The 25,310-nt window shown below is 35.9% G+C and overlaps 1 long non-coding RNA gene across 1 annotated transcript in view; it reads right to left on the reverse strand.

The window, feature by feature from the left end:
- Positions 1–12,544: 12,544 nt before the first annotated feature.
- LOC132371957 (uncharacterized) overlaps positions 12,545–25,310 on the reverse strand; it is a 295,027-nt gene continuing 282,261 nt past the window's right edge. The window contains exon 3 of the long non-coding RNA XR_009505028.1: positions 12,545–12,828. This is a non-coding gene — a long non-coding RNA (uncharacterized LOC132371957). The remainder of the gene's footprint in view (positions 12,829–25,310) is intronic.

Consider the following 25,310-nt stretch of genomic DNA (forward strand, 5'->3'; position numbering starts at 1 on the left):
AGCTTGAAGTGGCTCCCACAGGCCAAATGTGGACAATTTAAAATCAAAATAAACAATATTAATGGGTTATAATTCACGGAAAAAACAAGAATCCATGAGTCTATATGCTCTCATAGATAAGTGTAAAAATTGGAAGTTTAATGAGATAGGGATATTTACATAGTTTCAAAGTACCTCCTCACAAAATACTTATTAATTCAGAGGAGAAAATGAACAACTTTACAGTGAAGTCTGGGAGACACCATGAGATGTGTGGAGTCTTTGATTATGAATCACGTGATCAAAGCAAACATCATCAATAACTAAATAAGTTAAAATACTTTGCCACTATGTAACATGCAATCAAAAAAACAGTATCCCATGTAGTCCATGAAGAATGTGAGCTTATTCCAAGTAGAAGGATATGCTACAAAATAACTGGTCAGTAATTTTCAAAGGTGTCAAGATCATAAACGCTAAGACCAAGGAATTGTTTAAAATTGAAAGAAACTAAAGAGACATAATATTTAAAGGTATTGTGAGTCTCAATGTGATCCTTCCGCTATAAAGGACATTACTGAGGTGACAAAGCCTGAATGACTACTGAGGTTTAGATAGCAGTAATGTATCAATGGTAATGTCTTGGTTTTGATGGTTTTATTCTGGTTACATAGAGAATGTATTGTTTTTAGAGAAGACACACTAAAATATTTGAGGGTTGTAGAGCATCAGGTCAATCACAGAATCTCAATAGCATCAGCGAAAAATGTCTTTGCCATGCACCTGTGACTTTTGTGTAGGTTTGAGATTATCATTTATTTATGACTCCATCAAAAACCAATCATTAAGGTTACTAGGAATTGAGCCACAGAAAGGACTTTGCTTTATTTTAATGACTTTTCTTATTCCTTTTTGAACTACATAAAATTATCAATGAAAATAATAGAGAATTATATATCGTGAAAAGTAAAATTTCTCTCACAGCTTTCCTCCTTCCCAATCCACTCTCCAGGAATGAACACTATTAGTGCCCTGGAGTATATCCTTCTGGGCCTTTTCCTTTGCATGTACTGGTATGAGAATGGGCAATATAGTTAAGACCACACCGTGTAGCCAGCCTGACTGACTGAGTTCAAATCCTTCTGCTTAGCATTTCTGCAAATACAAGCACATTACTTAACTTCTCCTTACTGGAATTTATTTCTGCAGTGGGCTGATAATTGTGTCTACCTAATATGTTGGCTATAAAGATTAAGGCATATAATACATGTGGAGACCCTGGAACTATGTTTGGCTATAACAATCTTGCTTGTCTCTTAACTCAGACAAGTGTGTCTAGTTTTTTTTACACACACTCAGAAAATGATAACGCAATGTCTATATAGTTGTGTGATTTTATTTCTTCCATAATCAACATTCACATTGGTTTTTTATTTCAATAAAAATTATAATTTCCTAACTCAGATTGTATCATAATCACATCTTTTCATCTATGATTCCAGAAGAGAGCTGATTAGATTATCACACTCAGTTCAAAATTCTGTAACTTTACTGGTTATCCATTTTTCCACCAGGGACCCAAGGTTTTTCACTCAACAGTGGCTTTGTTCAGGATCGCCTTTGAGGTAATCCTGACAGCACCAAGATGTTCAACAATTTGAGAGCACAGTTGCCCACTGGTGCCAGGCCATGGGCAACAGCTGATGTGCTCAGCCATCAGGAGGGGTAACAGGGGAGCCAGCATTAGGAGAAGGGACCAGAAAGATGGGGAAAGGCTTCCCTTTAGTCTGGAAGTTGGTGATAGTGGTTGAGTTGAGGATCAAGTACCCAAAAGGATCAGAATTGGAGTCTGAGTGGGTGCTTCTGACACCAGAAGTCACTGATGCTCCAGGCAGCCTGCAGAACAGGAACCAGAGAACCTCAAAGGCTTAGGAAGGAAGGTAGCAAGCCTCAGGCTCTCAGCCACGAAGGAGACAAGAGTCCAGCCTGGAAAAGCGGGCTGTGAAGACAAGTAGACACAAGCAGCAGCAAGAAAATCTATCCTTCGGACACTGCACCAAAACTCTGCTTTAGTTCAGGACATTTTCTATGAAGGCAAGGACCAAGTCCCAGCCTGTGTGACCTGAGTGTGGCAAGAGAAAATGGCCACATTTAGTTGCACATGAGGTATAAGGAGCAAGCAGGTCCTGACAGCAGAAAGCCTAGAGCCTGTCATCAAAGATGGCAAGTAGGCTGAGTGTGGAGGCCACAAGCCAGCTAAAATATTAGGAAAATCAAGGATTTCCAAATATTCTTGAATTTCTGATAATATGCAGCTCACAAGACAGAAATAAACTTTATTGAAACAGCATTCTGTCAGGGATGTTTTTTACTTTTTTTGACCACCAAGAGCACCAGAATCTTTGCCGTAGTAATAAAGAGGTATTCTCTCTTCCAGGAAATAATCTATGACACTTATAATAGGGAGTATTTAATTTGAAGTTTAGTAAAAATGGGAAAATTATTTGTGGATATTGGCAATAACCACACTGAGGAAAGAGGGAACTTCATGGTTGTTTAAATTATTATTTTATTGGAGTACAGTTGATTTACAATGTTGTGTTAGTTTCAGGTGTACAGCAAAGTGAAGCAGTTATATATATACATATATCCACTCTTTTAGATTCTTTTCCCATGTTGGTCATTACAGAGTATTGAGTAGAGTTCCCTGTGCTATACAGTAGGTCTGTATTAGTTATCTATTTTATATATAGTAGTGTGTATATGTCAATCCCAGTCTCCCAATTTATCCCTCCTCCCCCCCTTCCCCTCTGGTAACCATAAGATTGTTTTCTACATCTGTGACTCTATTTCTGTTTTGTAAATAAGTTCATTTGTACCATTTTTTTAGATTCCACATATAAGTGATATATGCTATTTGTCCTCCTCTGTCTGACTTACTTCACTAAGTATGACAATCTCTAGGTCCATCCATGTTGCTGCAAATGGCATTATATTGTGTTTTAAAATATATCAACTTGAATAAAGAATAGAATTCTCATATCCAGTTACAAAGTGTTCTGACAAAAGGGGGAATATCTTTAGCCTGGGTGACAAAGGAAGAAGCCATGTTCTGCCCTAGTTTCTGAGGCTTTGGATTGCGCTGGGGTAAGCGGGTAGCAACTGCTACGTTGCACAACTCCAGAATGTCTCCTTCACATGGTGTTGTATTGTTAAGGACCCGCCCTAGTGTTATACAGTGAACACATCCTGCATAGGCAGAATTAGCAGCCTTGCTGCTCATCTTTTTCTTTAAAGCTTGTTTCACAGTTATCTGTACTAGATTTAGCTCCTTCTGTAATTATATTTATATTCTTGGTCTCCACTTTCGCAGTTGTTCAAAGCTGCCTTTAAGAACTGAGTTTTTCAACGGATATCTATAGCAGCTCTGATCCCCTCATTCTCCTCAAAATGCTTCCCGTACGCTAAGCCGTATGTGCTGTCTTTTAAACAGGATCTCTGCCTCACCGGCATTGTCTCCTCAGTCTCGTTTTGCTTCTTCACTGTAAAGGGAGAACTTTACTTTCATAAGCAGAAAGAACCACATTCCAAGCAGAGTCTTAGCTAAAACTATACTGTGACATGCAACTTTTTTTTTTTTTAACATCTTTATTGGAGTATAATTGCTTTACAATGGTGTGTTAGTTTCTGCTGTATAACAAAGTGAATCAGCTATACATATACATTTATCCCCATATCTCCTCCCCCTTGCCTCTCCCTCCCACCTCCCTATCCCCCCCCTCTAGGTGGTCACAAAGCACCGAGCTGATCTCCCTGTGTTATGTAGCTGCTTCCCACTAGCTCTCTATTTTACATTTGGTAGTGTATATTTGTCAGTGCTACTCTCTCACTTTGTCCCAGCTTCCCCTTCCCCCTCCCTGTGTCCTCAAGTCCATTCTCTACCTCTGACATGAAACTTCTTGATACTACTGGATGAATATTGGTGTTACTCTCTATTAATATCACTTAATATTTTTAGACTACAAACGATTTTGCAACATGTGGCCTGCTACAATTATATGGTAATATTAACATGAATAAGACCTGATCTCTCTGCTCAAGTTGCTTATAGCTTTGTAAGGGAGGAGGACAGGAACACAGAAAATTAAAATTCCGTGTAAACTCCTTGAGGGCGGTGTAATTTCACTGGCTCCTGGAGGGCAGGTACTCATATTCTTCCTGTTTCCGGTCTCTAGTACATACTTTACCATTTGGTGATTAAACAGGTGCTATTCTAGAATATAAATAAAAGTCTGAATTAGCCTGGCACATGACAACAACTCCTACCAGTTGGTTGAAATCGAAAAAGCTACCAATGAGGGAAGACTAGTCAACCTCAGCTTTGAAAAATAAGTAAGGTATTGGTAGGCAGAGAAGTTACAAAAGCATTCCTGACGTAGAAAATAGTGGGACCAAAGCCAAACATACGTGTTCTCTCTGCCTCGTGCTCTCTTCCCCCAGACATCATGTCTCACTCCTCACTTCATTCAGGTGTCAGATGTCACCCTACTGGAGACTCCTGCCCTGATGGCCTTTTCTAAAGTAACTCTCCCTCCTTCAGTCTCTTTCCCTTGCCGCTTTTAAAATTTTACTTCTTGTTACTAACTCACATATGTATGTATTTTATCTATTTTTTAGTGTCTGTGTCCCCTCATTTAAATATAAGCTCTATAAGACAGAGAAAATACTATCTATTTTGTCTAGTGTTGAAGCTTCAGATTCAAGAATGATGCTTAATACAGAGGAAGTATTTAATAAGGTTTTGTTTTTTGTTTTTTGTTTTTTTTATTTTTTTATTTGTTTATTTATTTTTGGCTGTGTTGGGTCTTCGTTTCTGTGCGAGGGCTTTCTCTAGTTGCGGCAAGCGGGGGCCACTCTTCATCGCGGTGCGCGGGCCTCTCACTGTCGCGGCCTCTCTTGTTGCGGAGCACAGGCTCCAGACGCGCAGGCTCAGCAATTGTGGCTCACGGGCCCAGTTGCTCCACGGCATGTGGGATCTTCCCAAACCAGGACTTGAACCGGTGTGCCCTGCATTGGCAGGCAGACTCTCAACCACTGCGCCACCAGGGAAGCCCTAAGGTTTTGTTTTGTTTGGAGATAGTGAGGCAGGTAGGAAGGAAATATAACTGGGAGTTATGATTATTAAGGATAGTTTTAACTAAGGTTTTCCTTCTTCCTTGGTTCAGCTCCATGGCAAACAAAGTCAATACTTGGCCACCATATTCTCTGTTCAAGAGATCACTGGGGTTACCACCATCACTCCCCCATAGAAGCCCTCTCTGCTCCTTCCCCACCCCCAAAGAACAGGCACTTCACTACTGGCAAATTCAGTCATCTCCCAGCATACTTTTGAACTATCAGAGAGATGATCTTTGCAACAGAAATAAAAATGTGTATGATTCTGGTTATATCTGAATGGATACTGCCATGTGAGATTGCTACCTATAAATGCTATTTTGCAGTTTCACGACCTGTGTCTATAATCAGCAGCTCTGATAAGTTTTGCCTTCCTTATTGCTCTCTGTTTCAGTGTTCACATTTTTATCATTTTTCTTAGTTATGACTTTTAGCAGAGCACATTTTACACCCCATTTCACCCACATTTGCCCAAGCATGGGTAACTATTTCATTGTCTTGAACAGCAGCACTCTGAACCTAGTCAAGTGCTGCTTTAATATTAGCAAAATTATGCCCATCCTTTGCCTGCATCATGTGTCAGTATTTTACTTAAGATACAATTTTCAACATGTGCTGCTTGATCTTGAACCATTCTTTTTTTTCTTTTTTTTTTTTAATTTTTTTTATTTATTTGTTTATTTTTTATTTATGGCTTGTGTTGGGTCTTCGCTTCTGTGCGAGGGCTTTCTCTAGTTGCGGCAAGTGAGGGCCGCTCTTCATCGCGGTGCGCGGGCCTTTCACTATCGTGGCCTCTCTTGTTGCGGAGCACAGGCTCCAGACGCGCAGGCTCAGTAGTTGTGGCTCATGGGCCTAGTTGCTCCACGGCATGTGGGATCTTCCCAGACCAGGGCTCAAACCCGTGTCCCCTGCATTGGCAGGCAGATTCTCAACCACTGCGCCACCAGGGAAGCCCTTGAACCATTCTTGATAAAGGATTTTACATGCTGAAGTTCAGTCTTATCAGGTTAGCAAAGTTCTCTAATTATCAAAATAAGCTATAAGTGACTAATTATTAAACCTACCCTTTCTAACACCCAAATTGGTTTTCTTAGCAAACTTGGATTGCCTTAGTACAGAGAGGTGAGTTAAATTAACTGTAATGCATCAACTGATGTTTCATGTCAGTTGCCCTACCCAGGATCTAAGGAAGCAGGTATACTCAACACTTTTCATATAGCTTTTTTCCTCCAGAATTTTTGTTCTGACCTGGAGATAACACTTAACAGTCAAATCTCACAAAACTGGACAGTTCAGGACAAATTTATTCTATGAACAGAATCCTTTAAAAAAAAAAAAGTTCTAAGAACTGTTTGTTTATAAAAGAATGCCAGCAAAAAAAAATTGGAATTTTAATTGGAATTGGAATTCCACCCAAACTATAGGTCAATGAAATTTAAAAAAAATATATGTATATATATATATATATATATATATATATATATATACACACATATATATACACACACATATGTATATGTTCTATATATACACATAAAACTATAAATCTAGGTATCTATAATTCTCTGCATAAAACTCTATAAAACTCTCTCTCTGTAAAACTATATATATAAATATATAGAACTACACTGACTCCCTTCAAAAATATCACATATCACTCTATTTAGCTGTTTTAAAATATCTTACAATAAATTTTTTGAATTAAAAATAGTGCCCAGAATCAGATATAGTAGGAGTATGGGAAGACCTAAGAGCTGGTAAACAGAAATCTCAAACAAAGCTCCCCATGGGATTTTTGTGAGGAATCTAATGCTTGTGCCTATCCATACATCTAATTGGACTGCTGTGGAAACATCACTTTGTCTGTTCCTAATGTGCTCAATGGAGCATGAGCCATAGACTCATAGTTTCAGGCTATGGTAACGGAAGACAGCCCTGAGAGATTAAGACGTTTAATTAGACTAGTAATTAGAGACAAAGTTAGAGAGCAGAACTCCTGTGATTTCAGTAAGCAACTCCAGCACCCAAGTCACTTATGCTTAATAAAATGTATATATGTATTGGTGACTGAATGGATTAGTGAATCTAAATTTGTTCCGTAACTCATTTCATTTTTAGCATGGGTTTTACAGATGTCACACCCACACTATGTTAAGATTTCTTTGTTCACGAAAAAAGTTAATCTCCAAAATGACATTGATCTAGTGGCTTAAAAATAAGTCTAGACCATACTAGGGACATGTGTAGGTAACTTTGCTTAGATGCAAGACCCTTAAACCTATCAACTATTCTGAGTTTCTTGGTCAATAAGGAAAGAAAACTTTTTATCTAATGGTTTATAGGCAAGCCCATTTTAATAACTTTATCCAAACACAGTCTATTTTATTATTCTTCTTGTCCAAGTAGAATTCTCCCAACTATTCTTTTTTTTTTTTTATCCTGTTATGTTATGCAGTTTTATTTATTTATTTACTTATTTACTTATTTATGGCTGTGTTGGGTCTTCGTTGCTGCGCATGGACTTTCTCTAGTTGTGGCGAGCGGGGGCTACTCTTCATTGTGGCGCGTGGGTTTCTCACTGTGATGGCTTCTCTTGTTGCGGAGCATGGGCTCTAGGCACGTGAGCTTCAGTAGTTGTGGCACGTGGGCTCAGTAGCTGTGGCTTGCGGGCTCCAGAGCGCAGGCTCAATAGCTGTGGCGCACGGGTTTAATTGCCCCGTGGCATGTGGGATCCTCCCAGGCCAGGGCTCGAACCCGTGTCCCCTGCATTGGCAGGCAGATTCTTAACCACTGTGCCACCAGGGAAGTCCCTCCCACCTATTCTTAAAAACCCTAAGCAGGGAAATAGATTCAGGACTAGGACAGTCAGAACACATTACCATACCTTTGCAATGTACTTATATACTTCTTTTAGGAAGTAAAGAAAATACAAAGGATAGAAACTTGATTCCCAGCTATGTCAAGAGAAGCATTGTTACATTCCTGTCCTTAATCTTTATTCACATCATTGAGAATTGCACTTTGCTACAACTCTCTGTTTGGTAGCTCTAGAGCACGTCAATGTTGATTACATGATTGTAAATAATGATATAGAGAAGTCAGCAGCTAGAAGGAGGCCAGAAAACGAGAAACTGTAGCTGTATTAAGGGTCATGAAAATAACACAGAACTTGAAGTCAGAAAAATTTTGATTCAAATCACATCTCTTTTACCTATTTGCTGAAAGATCATGGACCAGTTACTTAATCTTTTTAAGATGCAATATGTCCAATATAATGGAGACGCATTCCTGTGAGGACTAAATTAGCACTTTCTGTATATTTCAATACTCCTGGGATGTTCAATATAGTAGCCAGCAGCCACTTGCAGTTATTGAGCCCTTGAAATGTGACTAGTCTGAACTATGATATGCTGTAAATATCAAAAACACCCTGAATATTGGGAGACTTAGTGCTAAAAAAGCAAAATGTCTCACTCATAATTTTATATTGATTGCATGTTGAAATGACATTTCAATAATATTTAACCTTATGTATCTAAACTTAATTTTACTTTTACTTACTGTATTATTGTAGCTACTAGAAAATTTTAAATTACAAATATTTCTATTGTACAGCATTGTCCTGTATGAATATTTTGCCTTTTCTCTCCCCACTAGACTAAAACCACTCTGAGAGGAGGAATTCTCTCTTATTTATCTTGTCCCAATATCAAGTGAAAATTCTACAAATATATGTAAAATTTATGTTGAATAAAAATAGTAACTTTAATCAGTAGTGTTTAATACAGTTTCCTAAAAAAGCATTGTTTTCTCTATTAATAGGCAAATTCAAAACAATCTTTCTTGATTTTCATCTCATTTATTACTCAGAGTTCCAAATAACATTTGTTTTGGTTTCACTGTTTCATATAACCGATGGGTTGAAGGAGAAACTACAAGAAAAATTAGAAGGCATATTGAATTAAATGAAGGTTAAAAAAATCCACATATTCAAATTTGAAGAATGCTTTTTAATTAGTGCCTATAGCATTACATGGAAAAGAAATTCTGAAATAATCTAAACCAGCACCTCAAAAATAATAAAGAGGAGCCAAGTAAAGTCAAAGTAAGCAGAAGGAAGGGGATAAAAATTTTTAAATGAACAGATATTAGTTAAGTAAAAGAAAAATAGAGGAAAATAAATGTACCTAAAATCTTATTTTTTGAAAGATAAGAAAAATTTATAAATCCCTAGACAGAGAGCTCAGAAAAAAGGTCCTATGTTAAAGGCATAATAGGAGACTATTACAAATTATTGTCGATAATTCAACATAAATGGAATGGAAAAATTCCAAACTAGCAAAACACTAAAAAAATAAATACCCTGAATCATTTGTATCTGTTATGTTAATTGAAATTGTAGCTTAACACCTTCCCCAAAGAAAAGTCCAGACCCATGCAGCTCCAATGCTTAATTCTATCAAAGAAGAAATATCAATTTTATGCATACTCATAAAAACTAGAAGAGGAAATATGTGAGGTGATGGATATGTTAACTAACTTAGTGGGGGGAATTCTTTCACAATGTATACACATATCAAATTATCATGTTGTACACTTTAAATATCTTACAACTTTATGTGTTAATTATACCTCAACAAAGCTATAAAAAATTCCAAAGTACAGATCAATATCCTTTATGAACATAGAACAGAATTCCTTAGGAAAATTTTAGCTAACTGAATCCAGTAATATGTAAAAAGAGTAACTTATGACCAAGTATACAGTTCAAAGATTTTTTGGCAAATGTACAATTCCAGGAATTCAAGGTTAGTTTAACATTATAAGTAATTATTGTAATTCACAATATTTATAGACAAAAAAGCAAAACCATTAAATTATCACAACAGAGTCAGAAAATACTTTGTCAAAATGTAACTCCCACTGATGATAAACAACAAACACAACACAGTAACTTGTGGCAAACTAGCTAACATTGTACTTAATGTTGAAAGACTAAATATTTTCACCCAGTATACAGGAAAAGCCAAGTGTATCCACTCTCAACATTTCTATTCAAAATTGTATTGGAGGCCCTAGCCAGTGCAATAATACAAGAAAAAAATACAGTGTGTAGGTAGAAAAGAAGCAGAAAAATTATCTTTATTCATACATAACATAATTCTAAGGAATCCATAAAAAGTAACAAAGTCAAAATAAAACAGTTAAGTAAAAATTTATAAATGATTTGAACAGAAACTTCACTAAATATGACATGTTAATTGCTTTAAAAAACACATGAAAAAATGCTCAGCATTATTAGTCATCAGGAAGATGCACATAAAATCTACAATGACATACCCACTAGGCATCCATCAGAATGGTTAAAATGAGAAAGACTGACTATATCAAGTGTTGGTGAATATGTGTAGTAATTGAGAACCTTAAACATTTCTGATAGGAGTTTAAGTGATACAACCAGTCGGGAAAATATTTTTTGCAATTTCTTAAAAACTTAAATACTTATCTTGTTACTCATCAATCCTACTCCTAGGCATTTACCAAAGAGAAATAGGCATATATGCACACAGAAACTTACACATGTATATTCATAAGTTTTATTCATAATATTCAAAAACTGGACACAACCAAATGTCCAATAGTAGATGGATAAACAAAATTTGGTAATATTTATACCATAGGTTATTACCTGGCAGTAAATAAGAATGAAGCACTGATCCATGCCACCACACAGATGAATCTCAAAAAAAATTATGCTGAGCAATAGAAACCAGATATAAAAAAGTAAGTACTATATGAATGCATTTATATGGAGTTCTAGAAAAGGCAAAACTAGTGCTAGAAAGCAGATCAGTCTTTGCCTTCGTTTCAGGGTGTATGTGAAGGGGTGTGGAGGTGAGAGTGAGTTTTATTGTAAGGATCATGAGTAAAGTCATGTGGACATGTTCTATATTTTGAATGTAGTGATAATTTGTCAAAACTCACTAAAACATTTAAAATGAGTTCATCTTCTGGCTTGTAAATCACACGTCAATGATGTAAATTTAAATAGTGAAAATGAATTGGTTGCTAGGGAGAGGGAATAGATATGAGCAAGGTAAACTCATGAGCAGAGGCACCTAGGGAGGAAAGCATATGGCATGTGTGGGGAGCAGTGATGAGTTCCATTTGACTGGAACAAAAGATAAATGAATAAGAATTGTTGCAACACAAATTGGAAAGGTAAATAGAGTTAGAACATGCAAGGTCATAAATATCAGAATAAACATTTCAGATATTATTTGTGAACCAATGAATGATGGGGCATCAATTTGTTTTGTTTGCCTTCCCCTTATCCCTTCCCTTCCCTTTCTTAACATTTGGAGTGGCATCCTCAGCCAAGTGGATAGACAAGTCTCCAGCAAACCATGGGAGAAAGCATGCCATGGTTCCTCCTTAAATGGTAGGATCTCTTTGTTGTCTGATTTGCATAAGCTCCCTGCCCATCAGTGGCAATGTTCCTTTGTTTCTATCATGTCAGCCTTTCTCACAGATACCATCAGCAGAGATCTTAAACACATATGTTCACACAACCAAAATGGAATCACAATGGTGGGCTCTAGGCATTTCTGGAAAAATTTTAAAAAGCATTGGGTAAAAATCAAATATTTTATCAAATATATATTTTAGGTACTATTATTTTAGTCTTTCTTTCCAGAATAACTGCCTTGAGATTTGGATGGAAATATGAAGGCTTTGTCAACTATTTATTCCCAACTCTCAAGCTTAATTTCCATTTGAAGAATCATAAGGATTGGTCACATATACTGGAATATTCCAAAGGCTAAAAGATTCTTTATAAACCTATAAATCTGTTGAGCTCAATATTAGGCAAGACAATGTTTTTCACTCCAGATGGCTAATTTGCATGGCTTCATTTAACACCTGACTTTTCTACATATGTTTGCTTATTGTAAAGACTGTTATAAGAAATACGTTACCTAAAATTTTGAGAGAAAAAATAGCCTGCAAAAACTGGCTGCCAGATTTAAGTCTTGCTATTCGTGTTTCTAAAATGAAGGAGAAAAGAGGTTTAAAGGATTTGGGGCTTTGAATAGGCAGTAGCTGTTTCTGCAGCCTCCAGTGAATTAGTCTTCTCTTGGATTAACAAGCTATTAAAGTTTCAGATAGGAACATTTTAATATAAAGTCTTACCGGAAAAGTACAGAGTCAAAATTCAAGTACTACTGTTATTTAATAGTTAAAACTGTAATACAACATTTTTCAAAGGTTTCATAATAAATCATAAAACATCTATATTAAATGAAATTTATTATGTTTATATTGATATGATATAGAATTTGACATCACTCATTTAATGTCCCATCAAGCAGAGATTCATAATCCTTGTCTTCAAGACTAAACACTACCAATGTTATTTCCTATTTGTGTGTGGCATTCCTGATAATTATTTCTTCTTAATGATTATTTTAGCACATTTTTATAATACCGCATATCCCATCCATCATTGAGAACTGGATTTTACAAAGTAGCTCAGAAGCATTGTCTGGGGTAGAGATGATGAGATATTGCGACTTGGTCATTTCCATTCCTTCTCTCTGAAATCTTCATTCTGCGTTGCAGTGAATTTGCACAATCATTTCATAGTTATCACAACTGCTTTCTCCTAGGCAGCTAAAGGGGAGGGCGGGGGGAAAGCCAGGCAGGAACAGAATAAAAGACAATATCTGAAATTATAGAGATTCACAAACAAAAGGCCTTTGGGAACAGGGAGATCCTAGACTTCAATTTTGTCATTATTCAGACTGAAGCCAGAGAGGTCGAGGCTGAGATTTGAATTCTACTTCTCCAACCGAGTGTTGCTTAGGAGAAGTGCAAATTCTCTTGACCTCAGTTTTGTCAACTATAAAATGATAAACGCTAACTATACATAATAGGGTCTTGTGAGGACAAAGATAATTTGTAAAATTTTAAACCAAATTAAACATCATAGATAGCTACATGGTTAACAACATCAGCATCAACAAAAAGCCCCAATATGTGGAAACTTGAATTTGAGTCTTGGCTCCAGAATTGTTAATTAGATGAGCTTGGCATGTTTTCTAAATTTCTCTGAGCCTAATCATTTTTTGATGATAATAATTTCATAGAGTAGTTGTGAGAATTAAGTGTTAGTCTTTTTATGGCAACATACAAAATGGCTGGTTTTTGCTGTGATGGCAATTCTAACAATTCTAAGTGTTGAACACCAGCCCTATGGATGAAGTGGCTCTCTCTTCCATTGGCTCAAAATAAAGGCAAGCTCTTCAAACATAATTCAAGCGGAAAATATAGTCAAAGTTCTTTATACTTCTCTAATAATTACTACTTCCAGTTTTGGGGGGGTGGTTTGTTTTGTTTTTAGTCAGAATGAATGCTTTCTCAATAATCAGGCTGGTGTTTTTCTTTATAATATTCCATAATAAATGCTATCCAGGTATGATTAGGGACCAGTACTCAAATTTAATTGTGTATTCTGTCTTCCCCTCAACTACTTTAGAAAAAATCATTTTCATAATTCATCTATGTCCCTAAATTGATTTCTTTTTCCCATTTTCTTCTGTTTCTTATGCTCAGGAACCTGACCTGTTTTTTCAATAGGTTAAAAATTATCATTTTCTACACAAATTAAAAACCAACTAAAAGATCAGCAGAACACAGTTTTTAAAATTCTATTTCAATTCACCAATTTTTCAATAGTCAGTTACTTGTAGAAGGTATTGTGCTAAGCCCCATAGGGAATTTTTTAAAGTATAGACCTCAGTATACTTATAATTTAACTGTAGATTTGACAAAATGTACCTACCATGTTCTGGAAATTATGTTAGATACACTATATTTTAGTTATTTAGTCCTCACAATAATCCTCTAAAGGTGCATTATTACCATACAGTTGGGGAAACTAAGGCTTAGAGAGATTCCATGTCTTGCCCAAGGTCACATGACTAGGAAATTTGAATTGAGTTGAATTGAATCCAGTTTGGCTCCGTATCCTTTATTCTTTTAATTGTGCATACTAACACATGACTTGGCTATGTTTTTAAAAAACACTCTATTACTACATTTGATTTGCTAAACATTTTTCAGGGACTTTTCATAAAGGATATTGGTCTCTAGCTTTCTGAGAGTGGTTTTGTCTGGTTTTGATATCAAGGTTAATGCTGGCCTCATAAAATGAGTTGGCACATGTTTTCCCTCTTTTATCATCTTGAACGTTAGTATATAATAGGTATTATTTATTTGTGTGGTAGAATTCATAAATAAAGACACCTGCACCTGGAGTTTTCTTTGTGGGAAGGTTTTTAACTGTGACTTCAACTTTTGAATAGATAAAGGGAAATTTTGGTCATGTATTTTTTTTCTTGAATGAATTTTGGTATTTTGTGTCTTTCAGGAAATTGGTCCATTATAAGTTGTCAAATTTATTGGAGAAACAGTCATTCCTGGTATTTTCTTATTTCCCTTTCTATGTCTGTAGAATCTGAAGTGATATGCCCTTCTTCCTGATACTGACAATTATTTTTTCTCCTCTCTCTCACTGTCACACGTTTATTTTGGTTACTATGGACTAATGTTTGCAATCTTCCTGATCTTTTCAAAGAACCAATTTTTAATTTCATTGACTTTTTCTGCTCCTTAGATGTTTTATAAATCACTAATTTCAGCTCTTATTATTACCATTTCCTTTATTCTGCTTATTTAGAATTTAATTTGGTTTCCTTTCTCAAGTTTCCTCACATGGGAGTTTCTTCAAATAAAAGTTCAGGTGATTTGAGCCTTTTATTTCTAATTTAAGTAGTTAGTCCTATTAACTTACTTCTAAGGACTCCTTTAGCTTAATCACAAAAATTTTGATATGTGTGTTTCATTTTCGCTTACTTCAAACTATTTTCTATTTTCTCTTGTAATTTCGTCTTTGTCCCATGGGTTATTTAAAAATGTATTGTTTAATTTGCACATATTTGGATATTTTCCAGATTCCTATCTTACTAATTTCTAGTTTAATTCTGTCATAGAGAACATATGCTGTATTATGTCTAATCACATAATTTAAATGCATTTTATGTCTCAGAATATGATCTATCATATAACTATCTCATATGCATTCGAAAAGAATTTGTCTTTGCTGATATTTGGTGTGATTTTCTATAAATATCAACTTGTTATGAGATTTTAAAAGTCGTTCGAGTCTTCAGTATCTTTAGAGATTTCTACCTACTTGTTATATCAATTATTGAGAGAGAAGTGTTAAATTCTTCAATTATAACTGTGGCTGTATCTATTTCTCCTTTTAGTTTATACTAATTTTTGCTTCGTAGGTTGAGCTCCTCTTGTTAGGTGCAGATAAATCTAGGATATTTATTTTTTCCTTCATAAATTGGTTTTTCTTTGTCATTGTGTAATGTCCCTCTCATTCTTGATTCCCATATTTCTTTTTCTGAGGCTTACATTATCTGATGTTAACATAGCCACTCCAGCTTGCTTTTGATTAGTGTTTGCATGGTGCATATTTTTCCATCAGTTTACATTTAATCTGGTTTTTTTTTTTCTATTTAAAGTTAATTTCTTATAGACAGCATCTATTTAGGTATTGCATTTTACTGAGTGTAATAATTCTGCTTTGAACTAGAATGTTTAGCTGGTTTACATTTAATAAAAAATTTTTACATGGTTAAGTTAAAATTTATCTTGCTATTTGCTAGTCTAACCCTTTTCTTCTTCTTTGTCTTATTTTGATTTTTTCTACTAATCTATTTTATCTCCTCATTGGCTTTTATTTTTTTTTGTTTGTACTAATTGCTATAGATTTTCTAAAATTCACTTTTAGTTTATCACAGTGCAACTTCAAATAATATAATTACAACTCACATACAATATAAGAACCTGACAACACCATGTTTTTATATCTTCCCACTTAATCTTGGTGTTAATTGCTGTCATGCATTTTATTTCTCTGTATGCTACAAACCCTGTAATATATTACTATCTTATTTTAAACAATTATCTTTTATACTATTTAATAACAAGAAGCATTGTATTCTAATACACCCATTTTCCATTTCTCTCACTCTTGTATTTTGTGTGGATTCAGATTTCTATCTGATATCGTCTTGCTCCTACCTGATGACCTTTCTTTAATATTTCTTTTTTTTCCTTATATTTATTTTTTATTGAAGTATAGTTGATTTACAATGTTGTGTTAGTTTCAGGTGTAGAGCAAACTGATTCACATTTGTATATATATTTTTCAGACTTTTCCACTATAGGTTATTATAAGATAGTGAATATAGTTCCCTGTGCTATATAGTAGGACCTTGTTGTTTATCTATTTTATATATAATAGTATGTATCTGTTAATCCCAAGCCCCTAATTTATCCCTTTCTCTTCCTTTCCCTTTTGGTAACCATAAATTTGTTTTCTATCTATTTGTATCTTGTGAATAAGTTCATTTGTATCATTTTTTTTTAGATTAAACATATAAGTGATATCATATCTTTCTGTGACTTACTTCACTTAGTATGATAATCTCTAGGTCCATCCATGTTGCTAAAAATGTCATTATTTCATTCTTTTTTTATGGCTGAGTAATATTTCATTATATGTATTATATATGTACCACATCTTCTTTATCCATTCATCTGTCTATGGACATTTAGGTTGCTTCCATTTCTTGGCTGTTGTAAATAGTGCTGCAGTGGACACTGGGGTGCCATGTACCTTTTTGAATTATGGTTTTCTCCAGATATATGCTCAGGAGTGGGATTACTAGATCATATGGTAACTTTATTTTTAGTATTTTAAGGAACCTCTGTACTGTTATCCGTAGTGGCTGCACTGATTTGCATGCCTATCAACAGTGTAGGAGGGTTCCCTTTTCTCCACACCTTCTCCAGCATTTTTTTTTTTATTAATTAATTAATTTATTTATTTTTGGCTGCATTGGTTCTTCGTTTCTGCGCAAGGGCTTACTCCAGTTGCAGCGAGCCGGGGCCCCTCTTCATCGCGGTGTGCGGGCCTCTCATCGTGGCCTCTCTTGTTGCGGAGCACAGGCTCCAGAGGCGCAGGCTCAGCAATTGTGGCTCACGGGCCCAGTTGCTCCACGGCATGTGGGATCCTCCCAGACCAGGGCTCGAACCCATGTTCCCTGCATTAGCAGGCAGGATGTAAACCACTGTGCCACCAGGGAAGCCCTCCAGCATTTATTGTGTGTAGACTTTTTGATGGCCATTCTGACCAGTGTGAGGTGATACTTCATTGTACTTTTCATTTGCATTTCTCTAATAATTAGTGATGTTGAGCATCTTTTCATATGCCTGTTGGCTATCTGTGTGTCTTCTTTGGAGAAATGTCTATTTAGGTGTCTGCCCATTTTTTGACTGGTTGTTTGTTTTTTTGATATTGAGCTGTATTAGCCATTTGTATATTTTGGAAATTAATCCCTTGTTGGTCGCATCATTTGCAAATATTTTCTCCCATTCCGTAGGGTGTCTTTTCATTTTGTTTATGGTTTCCTTTGCTGTTCAGAAGCTTTTAAGTTTAATTAGGTCCCATTTGTTTATTTTTGCTTTTATTTCCATTGATCTAGAAGACAGATCCAAAAAATATTGCTACAATTTATGTCAAAGAGTGTTCTGCCTACGTTTTCTTCTAGTTTTATACTATGCAGGCTTACATTTAGGTCTTTAATCCATTTTGAGTTTATTTTTCTATGTGGTGTTAGAGAATGTTCTAATTTAATTGTTTAACATGAAACTGTCCAGTTTTCCCAGTGCCACTTACTGAAGAGAATGTCTTTTCTCCATTGTATGTTCTTGTCTCCTTTGTCAAAGAATAATTGACCATAGGTGTGTGGGTTTATTTCTGGGCTCTCTGTTCTGTTCCATTGATCCATATGTCTGTTTTTGTGCCAATAGCAGGCTATTTAGATTACAGTAGCTTTGTAGTATTGTCTGAAGTCTGGGAGGATTATGCCTTCAACTTTGTTCTTTTTTCACAGGATTGCTTTGGCAATTGTGGGTCTTTTGTGGTTCCACAAAAATTTTAGGATTATTTGTTCTAGTTCTGTGAAAAATATCATGGGTAATTTGATAGGGATTGCATTAAATCTGTAGATTGCTTAGGGTAGTATGGCCATTTTAGCCATTTAATTCTTCCAATCTAAGAGCATGGGATATCTTTCCATATCTTTGAATCATCTTTAATTTCCTTTATCAATGTTCTCAGCATATAAGTTTTTCACCTCCTTGGTCAGGTTTATTTCTAGGTTTTTTTAATTTTGACACGATTTTAAAAGGGATTGAATTTTTTACTTTCTCTTTCTGATATTTCATTTTAAGTGTAAAGAAATGCAGCCAATTTTTGTATGTTGATCTTGTATCCTGCTATCATGCTGAATTTGTTCATCAGTTCTAATATGGTTTGTGGAGTCTTTAGCATTTCTACATGGAGTATAATGTAATCTGCATAAAATAACAATTTTACCTCTTCCCTTCTAATTTGGATAAATTTCTTTCTTTTTCTTATCTGATTGCTATGGGTAGGACTTCCAACACTATGTTGAATGGAAGAGGTGAAAGTGGACATCCTAGTCTTGTTCAAGATTTTAGTGGGAAGGCTTTCAGTTTTTCACCATTGAGTATTATGTTGGTTGTGGTATGATAGCTTTTATTATCTCAACATAATAAAAGCTGTCACAAATAGCTTTTATTATGTTGAGATATGTCCCCTCTATAAGCACACTGGTGAGAGTTTTTATCATGAATGGATGTTGAATTTTATCAAGTGCTTTTTCTGCATCTATAGAAATGATTTTTATAATTCAGGTCTCAGCAGTTGTTCATGTGAAAATATGTTTATTTCCCCTTCACTTTTCAAAGATATTTTAGCATGGTATATAATCCTGGATTTACAGGTGTTTCACTTCTTCTTTCCTTTTTTTTTTTTTTTGGCCACACCACGCAGCTTGTGCATCTTAGTTCCCCGACCAGGGATCGAACCCGGGCCCCGGCAGTGAAAGCACTGAGTCCTAACCGCTGCACAGCTAGGGAATTCCCCCTTTTTCCATTTTTAAAGATGCCATACCTTTGTCTTCTGGCCCTAATTGTCTCACAGGACTTCTGTTGACATTGTTATCTTTGTTTTTTATTCACAGTATACCTTCAAGATTTTCTCTCTTATATTCTGTTTTCAGTAGTTTGACTACTATATGCCTAGATAAGATTTTCTTTATATTTATATTTGGGGGGGGGGCAGTAATTTGACTTTTAGTTTGTTGAATTTCATTAGTTTTGAAAAATCCTGGGCTCTTATCTCTTTTTTTTTTTTTTGCAACCCATCTTTTTTATTTTTAATGTCTTTATTGGAGGATAATTGTTTTACAATGTTGTGTTAGTTTCTGCTGTACAAAAAAGTGAATCAGCTATATGTATACATGTATCCCCATATCCCCTCCCTCTTAAGCATCCCTCCCACCCTCCCTATCCCACCCCTCTAGGTCTTCACAAAGCATCAAGCTGATCTCCATGTGCTATGCAGCAGCTTCCCACTAGCCATCCATCTTACATTTGGTAGTGTATATGTCAGTGCAACTCTCTCACTTCGTCCCAGCTTTCCCTTCCCCTGCAGTGTCCTCAAATCTGTTCTCTACATCTGCATCTTTATTCCTGTCCTGCCACTAGGTTCATCACTACCAATTTTTTAGATTGCATATATGTGAGTTAGCATATGATATTTGCTTTTCTCTTTCTGACTTACTTCACTCTGTATGACAGACTCTAGGTCCATCCACCTCACTACAAATAACTCAATTTCATTCCGTTTTATGGCTGAGTAATATTCCATTGTATATATGTGCCACATCTTCTTTATCCATTCATCTGTTGATGGACACTTAGGTTGGTTCCATTTCCTGGCTATTGTAAATAGTGCTGCAATGAACATTGGGGTGTGCTTCTTGGCTACCACTGCGGGTCTTGCAGACCAAGAACATTTTTGTCAGCACAGAAATTTATATTAAGCAGGCTGGTCTAGAATACATTGTGCTTGTATCATTTATTACTTTTTTTTAATGTTTTGTGTTTTTTTAATTGAGACAAAATTGATGTATTACATCCTGTAAGTTTAAGGTGTACAGTGTGTTGATTTGATACATTTATATATTGCAAGATGATTACCACCTTAGTGCTAGCTAACACCTCTATCACATCACATAATTATCATTTCTTTGTTGTGGTGGGAGTAATGAAGATCTAGTCTCTTAGCAACTTGCAATACAATATTATTATCTATAATAACTATGTTGTGCATTAGATCTCCAGGACTTATTTATCTATTGGTTGCAAATTTGTACCTTAAACAATATCTCCTCAATTCTCCCACCCACCAGCACCTGGTAACCACATTTCTACTCTGTTTTTATGAGTTTGGCTTTTTCAGATTCCATACGTAAGTGAGTTTTTGGTTTTGTGTGTCTGACTCATCTCACTTGGGATAATGTATTCAAGTTCCATTCATGGTGCAAATGGCAAGATGTTATTCTTTCTCATGGCTGAATAATATTTAATTGTGTGTGTGTGTGTATACCACATTTTCTTTATCCATTCGTCCATTGATGGACACTCAGGTTGTTTCCATATCTTAGCTATTGTGAATAATGCTGCAATAAACATGGGAGTGCATACATCTCTTCAATATCTGTTTTCATTTCCTTTCAGTATATACCCTGAAGTACAATTGCTGGATCATATGGTAGTTCTATTTTTAATTTTTTGAGGAACCTCCATATTTTCCATAGTGCTTGAACCAAATTACATTCCTACCAAGGGTGTACAAGTCTTCCCTTTTCTCCACATCCTCACCAACATTGGTTATCTCTTGTCTTCTTGATAGCCATTCTAAAAGGTGTGTGGTGATACCTCACTGTAATATCTCACTGTGGTTTTGATTTCTATTTCCCCGATTATTAGTAACATTGAGCATCTCTTCATGTAGCTGTTAACCATTTGGATGTCATCAAGGGAAAAATGCCTAACTCCTCTGCCCTTTTTCAATTCAATTGTTTGGCTTTTTTAAATTCAGTTGTATAGATTCCTTGTATATTTTAGGTATTAGCCCCTTATCCAATATACAGTTTGCAAATATTTTCTCCCATTGCATAGGTTGCCTTTTTTGGTTGTTTATTTTGCTGTGCAGAAGCTTTTTAGTTTGATGTATTCCTACTTGTTGATTTTTGCTTTTGCTGCTTATACTTTTGGTGTCATATCTAAAAAATCATTGCCAAGATCAATATCAAGATTTTTCCCTATGAATTCTTCTAGTACATTTATGGTAACAGGTCTTATGTTAAAACCTTCAATATAGTTTGACTTCACTTTTGTGAGAGTGTAAGATCCAGTCCAATTTCAGTTTTCTGCATGTAGCTGCCCAGTTTTCCCAGCGCCATTTGTTAAAGAGATTATTTTCCCAGTTGAGTGTTGTTGACTTTCTTGTCAAATATTAGTTGACTGTAAATGTGTGGGGGGATTATTTCTGGGCTCTCAATTCTGTTCCACTTGTTTATGTGTCTATTTTTATGTCAGTACCGTACTGTTTTGATTACTATAGCTTTGTAGTATATTTTGAAATCAGGAAGTGTGATACCTCCTGCTGTGTTCTTCTTTCTAAGGATTTCTTTGGGTATTCAGTGTCTTTTGTGGTTCCTTAAATATTACAGGATTTTTTTAAAAAATTGTGATCCTTGCAATGCTGTTGGAATTTTGAGAGGGCCTGCACTGGATCCATAGATGGCTTTGGATAGTATGTACATTTTAACAATATTCTTCCAACCCATGAACAAAGGATATCTTTTCATTTGTGTCTTCTTTAATTTCTTCATCAAAGTCTTATAGTTTTCAGTGTATAGATCTTTCACTTCCTTGGTTACATTTATTCCTAGTTATTTTATTGTTTTTGATGCTATAGTGAATGGGATAGTTTTCTCTAATTCTTTTTCAGAAGTTCTCTTTTAGCATATGGAAATGCAACTGATTTCTGTATGTTGACTTTGTATCTTGCAACATTGCTAAATTCATTGATTAGTTCCAACAGTTATTTGGTGGAGTCTTTAGGGAGTTCATATCATTGCAGATCATATTATCTGCAAATAAAGAGAATTTTACTTCTTTCATTCCAATTTGAATGCCCTTTATTTTCTTTGCCTTGCTTAATTGCTATAGTTAGGACTACCAGTACTGTGATGAATATGACTGTGAGAATGGGTACCCTGTCTTGTTCCTCATCTTAAAGAAAAAGCTTTCAGTTTTTCACCATTGAGTACTATTTTAGCTTTGGGTAGGTCATATATGGCGTTCATTACATTGAGTTATGTTCTCCTTATGCCCAGTTTGTTGAAAGTTTTTTTATTAGGAAAGGATGTTGTATTTTGTCAAATGCTTCTTCTGCATCGAGATGATCATATGATTTTTGTCTTGCATTTTATTATCGTGGTGTGTCACATTTATTGATTTGTATGTGATGAGCCATCCTTGGGATAAATCCCACTTGATCCTGGTGAATGACCCTTTGTAATGTGCTGTTGAATTTGGTTTGCAAATATTTTGCTGAGAATTTTTACATCTATGTTCATCAGGGATATTGGTCTATAGTTTTCTTTTTTTGTAGTGTCCTTATCTGGCTTCAGTAAAAGAGTAATCCTGGCCTTGTAAAATAAGTTTGGAAGTGTAGAGGAGTTTGAGAAGGATTGGCTATAATTATTCTTTAAAAGTTTGACAGAATTCACCAGTGAAACCATCTGGTCTGGGGCTCTTCTGTGTTGGGAGGTTTTTGATTACTGATTCAATCCCCTTACTCATTATTGGTCTACTCACATTTTCTGTTTCTTCCCAATTTTGGTAGGTTGTGTGTTTCTAGGAATCTATTTCTTTTTAAGTTATTCAATTTGTTGACATAATATTGTTTATAGTAGTCTCTCATGATCGTTTGTAATTCTGTAGTATCAGTTGTAATGTCTCCTCTTTCATTTGTAACATTATTTGAGTCTTCTTTTTTCTTAGTTTATCTGAGTATATTCTGTCTACTGGAGCTTGATCTCATTACTGCACTCAGGAGCTGGCTGCAGAGTGGGAGGTGTGGATAGGGTATTGGGGGTGATTGCTGACTCCCGTAGGGAGTGCTCCTGCTGTGTGTACATGTGTGGTACTCCCCAGTGCTCATGGGGGGACTTCCTGCTGAGCACATGCATCAGGGTCTGTTTTCCTTTAATGTCCTTCGTTATTCTTATTTCCCTCTTTCCTGATTTCCTCCCTCTTCTCAGTCATGAAGGTCTTGTCCTCAGGACTCTGATTGCTGCTGGAGAGAAAGTTTTCTCCAGCTGGGTTCTGTATCACTGGGGTAGTTGGACACTCACTCACTGCTCTCCTTTTCCCCTGAGGGAGAGGTCACCACCACCTGACAGTTCAGCATTGTGCAGGCTTGCCTTGGGTGGGGGCAGCACTGTTGAAGTTGTTCTTACCAACTTCACTGCACCAATGGCATGCTAGAATATCCCTTCAGGAAGTTCACGAAGGCTGGACTTCTGAAATGTCTCTCGTGTCTGTGGATATCTGCTCAGGTCAGCACTCTTCAGGTTTTTTCCCAACTGTGGCAAAAGGTGCTGGGGCAAGTTTGCTTCTCTTCTGGTTCCACAGTCCATACTAAAGTCTGTCTACCTCTTGCTAGATACACAGATGGGTGAGACTCCTCTTACGTCCCTTGGCATATGGTGCTGGATCCCACAGCTTCCACAAAGGCACTTTGGTTCATGAATAAATGTCTAAATTTTTCTTGAAAAGGGGGAACTAAAAAGAGGAACCATGATGTTGACATCACTTCTGTAATTATTACCTTTGATTTACCAACTAGACTATATCTCACACTACTGAAACTTTCTCCTATACATTTTTGTTTTAGTTATGTTTCTAATGTCTTGCTAACAGAAACAAATAAATAAAAAAATGTTTTCCTGATAACTTTTCTTCCCCCTTCAAGTATGTGCACAAGTGGTCTTACTCTTAATTTGTATTCCATAGACAATAATTTCCCTTTGTTTTCCTAGTCTAATGATTTCTTATTTGGTCTCAGTTATTTATTTAACAAACATTTTAAGTGCTTACCATAATCATAGCTAACATCCACTAAACCTTAATATGCTGAGTATTAAAACAAGCTCTTTACATTGAGTCTGTTTTAAAATTCTCACAACAGAATAAAATATATTATTCTTCCCAATTTACAGATAAGGGAAATGACTGAGGTTGAGAGGGTAGATGATTTGCCTAAGGAAACACAGCTAGTTTTTGAAAAATTCAATGACAAAACATCATAGTCTGCCCTCTTAACTACTGTGATATTTCCTTTGTGCCAGCTGCCTTAGTACCCTGACTGTGTGGAGAAGGAATGAGGAAGGGGGAGAAAAGAAAGTAGCTACAAGCTTAATAAGACATGAAACATGTCAGAGAATAACAGACAAGCTCACCTCTGCTATAGAAACAGGAATGAAAGCTAGTAAGTATGTCTACATATGCTGTGTAGAGACTTGCAAAATGCAGTGTGATTATGCGCAAACCCTTGGGTCACTGGCCTCAGAGGAATCAAGGGACAAATTATATCCATTTGCAGATAGAACAGTGGCTGCTGTAAACAAAAATTGCAGTGTTCTGTAGTAACCATTTTCATAGGCCAAAACTGGATCAAAAACAGACCGAGATCTTCTCAACGTGGGCAGAAGCAGGCAGAGAAGATAAAAGAGCAAGCTGGGGAAATGGACCCATTTGCAGGATTAGCTCTTTAGGAAACAGGATGGGAAGGGAGAGTCATGCTATCCAATTGTTAGTGACTTAAGAGACAAAGCCTTCTCTGATTTGATCAAGTCAGAAGTTGAAGTCCAAACCAAAGTCTGGATCATAGGCAAAGAGCCCAGAAAGCAGGTAATAGGGAAAAACAGGTTTGAGGTAGAAAGCTCATCACTGTAAGATCCTAGTTAGTATTGAGGATATAGAAAATAATTCATCACCCAGAAGACAGGGGTTCAGACAGTGTTAAAGTATCAGAGCTGCAAACAACAGAGCTGAAGTTCTAGGTA

Source organism: Balaenoptera ricei, chromosome 9 (assembly GCF_028023285.1).
Source record: "Balaenoptera ricei isolate mBalRic1 chromosome 9, mBalRic1.hap2, whole genome shotgun sequence".
In the NCBI taxonomy this organism is placed as follows: Eukaryota; Metazoa; Chordata; class Mammalia; order Artiodactyla; family Balaenopteridae; genus Balaenoptera; species Balaenoptera ricei.